Genomic DNA, 8,309 nt, shown 5'->3' with positions numbered 1-8,309 from the left:
CTCACTTGACCCACCCATCTACTGATGAAGGCCAATGAGAGGCCGACACGCGTTAGAAGGGAGGAGCCCTATCTGTGATGTCAGGCGAAGCACCGTGGGTCTAGATTGGCGGTGAATGAGCTGGTGATTTGATACTTGCTGTTCCTATTGTTATTTCTTGTAAGTGTAACTTTTTAGGGGACTCTAGCTATGACTAAGCACTAGTTTCAGTGCGAAACGCGTCAGCAGTCGGGTTTTATTTTGCTGTGACTTGTAGTGCTGTCCTTCTTTTAATAAAGGCGACAATTTGTTCAGATTTTTGTTCCTGCTTAACTTTTTAGGGGGGGGGGGGGTTGGGCTTTTATAAAAAATTCAGAAGCAGAGAGCACTATGGTACTTGTGTTTTTTCTTTCATGTCCTTCCCCCCGGGATATAGAAGTGGAATTGATTATTAATAAGTGAATGGAGGAAGGTGGTGTTTGGAGACAATTTATACGTTGATTCCCCACACAGAGGTGCAGTCTGGAGACTGTAGGAATTACTACCATTGGTAAAGTGGACGGATCGTGATCGGACACGAGGAGTGATCTGTCTATGAGTTTTATACTCACCCTTGAGGTGAGCATGCATTTTAGCAGGTGGGGGTGCGCACTGAATATTGGATCCATTTAAATCGGATTTTTCACAGCGGTGACAGCTTTGGAAACCTCCATATGAACGTTATTTTTATCATTTATTTCTTTTTTCATAAATAGTTTTATGGAATGTATAATTATTTGTTTCTATAAGATTTATAGATACGCAGCGCTGCACTATTTTCACACAATTAATACGCAGCTTTTACTTTTCAGAGGTGCGATATCCTTCTCTGTACAATCCGTGTTTTATTGATTGCATGGAATATTGGAATTTTCTGAGATTGTGGATTTGGGGTTTTCATGAGCTGGAAGCCACAATCATCACAATGATGACAAATCACGGCTTGAACCCTCTTGCTTTGCATGTAACGAGTCTCTCATATATATTAGTCTCGCCTTTTAAGTTGCATTAGTGAAATAAATGAACTTTTGCGCCATATTCTAATTTTTAGAGTTTCATCCGTATATCAGGGTGTGCTTCTTCCCCACATGTCCAGCAACATTCACATACAAGACATTTCCCGCACTCACTAATATACCTCGAGGGTTGTGTGGGACCCCTGATGTACAGGAAGACAGGACTTCAGTGAGCAACAATTCCCTCACTCAGGACAGGAAAAAGGCTTCTCCCCCGTGTGTGATCTCTGATGTGTGGAAAGATTGGACTTCTGTGAAAAACATTTCCCGCACTCAGGACAGGACAAAGGCTTCTCCCCCGTGTGAGATCTTTGATGCGTGTTAAAATTGGACTTTTTTGAAAAACATTTCCCGCACTCAGAACAGGAATACAGCTTCTCCCCCGTGTGTGATCTCTGATGTGTGGAAAGATAGGACTTCTCTGAAAAACATTTCCCGCACTCAGGACAGGAATACGGCTTCTCCCCCGTGTGAGATCTCTGATGTGTGGAAAGATAGGACTTCTCTGAAAAACATTTCCCACACTCAGAACAGGAAAAAGGCTTCTCCCCCGTGTGAGATCTCTGATGTTTGGAAAGATTGGACTTCACTGAAAAACATTTCCCACACTCAGAACAGGAAAAAGGCTTCTCCCCCGTGTGAGATCTCTGGTGTGTGGAAAGATGGGACTTCACTGAAAAACATTTCCCACACTCAGAACAGGAAAAAGGCTTCTCCCCCGTGTGAGATCTTTGATGCGTGTTAAAATCGGACTTTTTTGAAAAACATTTCCCGCACTCAGAACAGGAATACAGCTTCTCCCCCGTGTGTGATCTCTGATGTGTGGAAAGATAGGACTTCTCTGAAAAACATTTCCCACACTCAGGACAGGAAAAAGGCTTCTCCCCCGTGTGAGATCTTTGATGCGTGTTAAAATCGGACTTTTTTGAAAAACATTTCCCGCACTCAGGACAGGAATACGGCTTCTCCCCCGTGTGAGATCTCTGATGTGTGGAAAGATTGGACTTCATTAAAAAACATTTCCCGCACTCAGAACAGGAAAAAGGCTTTTCTCCCGTGTGTGATCTCTGATGTGTGGAAAGATAGGACTTCTCTGAAAAACATTTCCCGCACACAGAACAGGAAAAAGGCTTCTCCCCCGTGTGTGATCTCTGATGTTTGGAAAGACTGGACTTCACTGAAAAATATTTTCCGCACTCAGAACAGGAAAAAGGCTTCTCCCCCGTGTGAGATTTTTTATGCGTATTAAGACTGCTTTTGCAACTGAAACATTTCCCGCACTCAAGACAGAAAAACTTCTTATCTGTTGGAAGGACGGCACCGTCCCGCACAGTCTGAGGTTCCTCAGGATAATAGGAATACGATGGTCCGGCACCGTCCCGCACAGTCTGAGGTTCCTCAGGATAAGAGGAATACGATGGTCCGGCACCGTCCCGCACAGTCTGAGGTTCCTCAGGATAAGAGGAATACGATGGTCCGGCACCGTCCCGCACAGTCTGAGGTTCCTCAGGATAAGAGGAATACGATGGTCCAGCACTGTCCCGCACAGTCTGAGGTTCCTCAGGATAAGAGAAAAACGATAGTCCATCTACACTGTGTGGTGTCGGATGGATATTTGAGGTAGTCGGGTTTTCTCCTGGACTATACTGTGTGATGTCTTCATCTTCTACTTTACAGTCTGGAGACAAAGTGAGACAATCCTCCGAGGTTTTCCTCATCTCCCGTCCATCTACTAAAATAGAAATACAAAGATTATTACTAGACATGAGCTGATTGGTTCCCCTAAACCAGGACTCCGCCCACATCAGGCAGCTTTGTCTCTGAGGATCTTACAATCCCCCCCTCAAGGTAACTAGTAAATGGGTCCTCTGATCTCCTACCAGATCATTTCTTTATTCATTAACCTTAGTCAGAGAGTGAGGAAACAACGAGAACTGTCTTTTATAGGAGTGACAGTGATGAGGAGATTATAGGACGAGGGTCAGGAGTATATAATGTACAACATAGAGTATATAGTGCAGGGGTCAGGAGTATGTAATGTACAACATAGAGTATATAGTGCAGGGGTCAGGAGTATGTAATGTACAACAGAGTATATAGTGATGGGTTAGGACTCATGATATTGGTATTCAGTAATGGATGAAATGTTTACTGGAGACAAGTTGCAGAGATCCCACACCGCTGCCTCCCATCTCCTGAGACTGCACTCAGTGACTTGGGTCTGAGACTATACAGACATATCCCTCCACCCGGCACAGCCAGCAGACAACAGAGCAAATAACCCAGGAGAATTGTTCTGTCAGAGATCTCACTAGACCCGGGCATGGGGCAGAAGACCCAAGGTACATACCCCAGGTGTCTAGGTCAAGCAAACCCTATGGTGAAAATCAATTTTGTTGCCAGCTGAACCCCAGAATCTCCATAAATCCAGTCTAGAGACATAAATTGTGTCTGCAGCACAGAGAAGGAAGATTATCCAAGAGAAATACAGGAATACAGGACGGGGAACACAGCTCAGGAAAGTGACCAGGGGATTACAGGCTGATATTATCCAGTCCCCACCCTACTCTGGACCAATCAGTGAGCAGTATGGGTGGAGGAATGGATTTAGTGTTAATGACCCACCTGTGCTGATCTCTGTAGGAGTGTCCTCCTCTATAAATGTCCCCGTTATTCCATCCTCCTCCATAGACTGCTGATCATCCCTCACATATGTCTCTTCTTCTTCTGATTTCACCTCAAATTCTATATCGATTGGATCTCCACTCTAAACCAAGAGAATGAGAGAGAATGTCATCTGTAAGATATAAGCTTACATACAAAATCCACACATCATCTCCACCAGTCCATGTTCTAGATGCTCCGCCCCACCAACCTTGTAACAGTGGGGGATGGTGTGACCTTCCTGTGTGGAATCCCGGCAATACAGAGGACGGGGACATCTCTCTGGGGGGTTCCTGGTATTAGGTGGCTCCATCATATCCTTGTGTCCTTCTGAAAACTCCTCTATAACTCCATACTCCTCTTTATACTCTTCTTTTACATCAATATTATCATCCCCGAGGTTTCCACTCTGAAAATATAATAAAACATTCATTATAATAAACATGCTGTGTATAAATCATAACCACCAATAATTGTTCCTCATCTACCTGATGATGGTGGGGGATGGTGTGTTCTTCCTCCATCACCCCATCCTCATCATCCTCCTCCTTTATCTCTTCTTTAACCTCAACTTTAGGATCTCTCAGGTTTCCACTCTGAATATAGAATAAAAATGACATCAATGGTAACAATGCAGATAATGTACAGATCCTAATGATACTATCAGTGATTGTTCCTCATCTACCTGATGATGGTGGGGGATGGTGTGACCTTCCTGTGTGGAATCCCGGGAATACAGAGGATGGGGACATCTCTCTGGTGGGTTCCTGGTATTAGGTGGCTCCATCATATCCTTGTGTCCTTCTGATAACTCCTCCATCACTCCATACACCTCATCCTCCTCTTTATACTCTTCTTTAATATCAATATTATCATCCCCGAGGTTTCCACTCTGAATATATAATAAAACATTCATTATAATAAACATGTTTGTGTATAAATCATAACCACCAATAATTGTTCCTCATCTACCTGATGGTGGTGGGGGATAGTGTGTTCTTCCTTCATCACCCCATCCTCATCATCCTCCTCTTTTATCTCTTCTTTAATGTTGACCAGTGTGGAATACAGAGGACGGGGAAATCTCTCTGGTGGGTTCCCATTACTGGATCCATCTGTAGGAAACACACACACTGACTGAATACATTGTTTCTATGTGTTTATCAGATGATGGGGGGATCTAGGTGGAGCCTCCGTACTGCTCTCTCCTTTACAATAAAGTCTCCTCTTACCCGGTGATGTGAGGGGCGGCTGATTGTCCATCATGACGTCCTTGTAGAGATCCTTGTGTCCTTCTAAATACTCCCCCTCCTCCATGGAGAAATAGACAGTGACATCACCTGATACTTACAAAGATAAAGTCATCATCCAGACACATCCCTTGTGTTGAACCTTCACAGACATCAGGAATAGTTATTTCCTCCTCCATAAAGATTATAAAATCAAAAACACGTATCATAAGTCCACCCAACCCGTATTATCGTATAATCTGTTAGTATAAACTGAAATTAAGAGAATGTGACCCTGAAGGGGTTAATCTAGGTCTCCACACTATATATGTGTGTATCACCATCTGCTGGAGATAAAAGACGTCACGGTGACTATGGAGGAAGAGGACGGACATGACGGGGTTACTGGGTGTAAATAGAAGATAAAATCTTATTACCTCCTCTGCTGCCACTTCCAGCGATGTCTCCTCTCTAATTTCCTCCCGACTCACCTCTCACCTGGAACTTCCTGTCTGTCCCTGACATCCCTTCCTGTCTTCCATAGAGACTTCTTCTCTCTATGGTAGAAGTGAGATCACCATCTTGTGGAGATCAGAGGAACTGCAGCCCAGAGAAACGTCTCATAGGTGTCCTTTTATGAAAGTGCGGTAAAATACCGCTATTCAGTTCTCAGGCATTCTCAGGGGAGATCGCTCTCCTCTGAGTGCCTGTTTATGAAGCTTTGTAGATCGATTCTCATGTTGAGATGAGGAGCGATCTACAAAACGACTGGAAACTCCTGAGAACTGCTTCTCTCACTGTAATCTCGCGTGATGTAGCAGGATTACAGTATGAGGAAGTGAAAAATACAGAAAAAGTTGAACACGAATCAGCACACATTATACACCACATATTAATAAAATAATAAAGTTACATTCCCACCTAACAATATACATTAACCTAATTATTAAAAAACATTGTTTTTATCAATATTTAAAGCTCATACATGTGCCTATTTACATGTGAATGGTGTATAGGAAATGAATGGAATCCCACATATGTAATGCAGCTATACACCATTCATATCAATAAAAAATACATTTATAATCATTACATTTTAATAAAGTATACAAATATAAACCCTGTATAACTGTAATAGAACAGTCCATGGGTTATGTTTTTGATGTCCTGGGTGCACACTGATGCTCCCCTCCTCATTCCTCCCCCACCTCTCCATGTGGGGCGGGTGCCGCCATTTCCACAGGCTTCCCGACACGGTGGGGAGACGTGTTATTATGCACGATTCTCCCCATTGCTGTGCTCCCATTAGGGTGTGCCATTCCACCTGTGGCCACCCGGGGGAGCATCACCGTGTCGGCGGCATTCCTTGATCACCTCCAGAATTGCCATGACGCCGCATGCATGCGTGGCCTCGGCCCTGCGTGCGTTTTTGAGTCATGACATCACGCGATTGCGATGGAGGTGACGGTCATGGCCGAAGCATCAGCTTACAGGAACGCCGAGGGAGTAAAGGGTTAACCAGCACGGGGATGTGGTTGATGAGGGGGAGGGAAAAGACGACACCTGGCACTAATTGGCTTAGACCCTATTTAATGTGCCTTATTTTCCTGGGTTTGGTAATGATCCCAGAAGAGCTCCCTCCACACACTGACAGGATGTGAGCCCATGTGAGTACTTGATCCAGCATACTACATATATTCATATTATGTTTGCACACTATACTACACTTTGTAGTTATTTAGCAATATCATTACTGCCTTAAAATGCATACATCTACACTTATTTACAACTACCAGCACTGGGACATACTATCACACTGACCTTCACCATTCACACATACTTTCTTTTACTTCCTACATTTTTTACTTTCTGCTCACGTCACCTGATTCACTAGATTTTTCTTGTTTTTTCAATTATCACTACACATATTGCCGCTTTTTTTTTATTTTAATTTTTTTCTCATTTTTTTTTATTTCTTTGCACATCATTGCACACACTAGTATTTCCAAACCCATACACAGTGCATTAACATGCACTCTGTACCTATACACCCTACACACACACATACACATTACTTTTGCACCACACATTTTTCTGTCATTTTTTCAATCACTTCATCCACCAGCAGCATGTTCACTCTGCATTCACTTGTATATTATACCTACCATGTCAATGGTTCTGGTATATTTAATAATAATAACATGATATTCTGATTTGAGTATCAACAATACCTTCATACTCTATCATATTCTTTTATACATATTTACACCAAGATCTTGTTAGTACACAATGACTTTATACTCTTATTACAAATACATATTGAATCATTATGGGTGTCGTCTGTTTTTCCTAGCCCCCCTCCCCCCCTTCTCGCAGGTTCACACTCGAGACTCCCTGCAAGCCTGTGTTTGGCTGACTCCCGCCTGGAGTGATGGGGGACGTTCATCATGGGGATATTGGGATCCTTTGTCTGCACCACGGCCATCATCTCTGGTTACATGTCACCTTCTATATGCTTCGAGCGGTAAATATATCCTCACTATCTGTACTATGGGTGCCAGAATTTTACTTGAATGTTAGTATCCTAACATATTTTTTTTGACATCTTTCCAGAATACAAATCCCCCTGAAGAAGACCAAATTGTGGTCGAAACGCGTCGGGGTATTCTTACGGAAGCTACTTCATCAATGGCACTATATATTATTCCATTGTATCATTTAACATTTAATTGTTGTTGAGATAGGTCTCCAACTGTCTGTAACCTGAATGTATTTTATATTACAACTATCTACATCTTCATTACTCGTGATACAGAAACCTAGTAAAGAATTTTTTTTTTATATATTTCCATGTCTTTGAATTTAATATACCTTATACAATATGTCGCTTAAAAGCCCCCGGGGGGAATTTCTCCATTTTTGTCAATCATCTACATAGGAACGCCTATTCCCCCGCGGGAAGAAGAAAAGAAAATCAACGATTAAACGGTAAGTACAGCGGAAAAAAAAAAGAAGCATACTGTAGCTGATGCAAGTATGCTGGATGGGATGGTAGATAATTTTTTTTAGGGTGAACCTCCGCTTTAAGAACAAACCTACAGTCCCTGTCTTGTTTGTAACCCGGGGACCACCTGTATACTGCTGTTCAGAGTATATAGAGCCTGCGGGCACTTTTGATTTTTCACGTTCGGGCCCCATAAACTTTAACGGTGTTCGAATGTTCACACAAACTTTCGGTCCATTCGCTTGTTCTGCCGCGAACCGAATCAGAGGTGTTAGGCTCCTCCCTACTCGCTGGACTTCCAGATTCAGTGGCCACTGAATCTCCTGAGCTCTTCTACAGCTAACCCGCTGTATATTCCTCAAGCGTCACCCCCCGCTA

The 8,309-nt window shown here is 43.0% G+C and overlaps 1 long non-coding RNA gene across 1 annotated transcript; it reads left to right on the top strand.

Annotated features, from left to right (window-relative positions):
- Nucleotides 1-7,201: 7,201 nt before the first annotated feature.
- LOC120921819 lies at nucleotides 7,202-7,772 on the top strand. The gene is made up of 2 exons (XR_005744990.1): nucleotides 7,202-7,451; nucleotides 7,541-7,772. It is a non-coding gene; the product is annotated as an uncharacterized LOC120921819 (long non-coding RNA).
- The last annotated feature ends 537 nt before the right edge of the window (nucleotides 7,773-8,309 follow it).

The sequence above is a fragment of the Rana temporaria genome (genome assembly GCF_905171775.1).
Source record: "Rana temporaria chromosome 4 unlocalized genomic scaffold, aRanTem1.1 chr4x, whole genome shotgun sequence".
NCBI classification, from domain to species: domain Eukaryota; kingdom Metazoa; phylum Chordata; class Amphibia; order Anura; family Ranidae; genus Rana; species Rana temporaria.
Note: the sequence above shows the minus strand (reverse complement) of the source record. Positions and strands in the feature narration are given on the sequence as shown.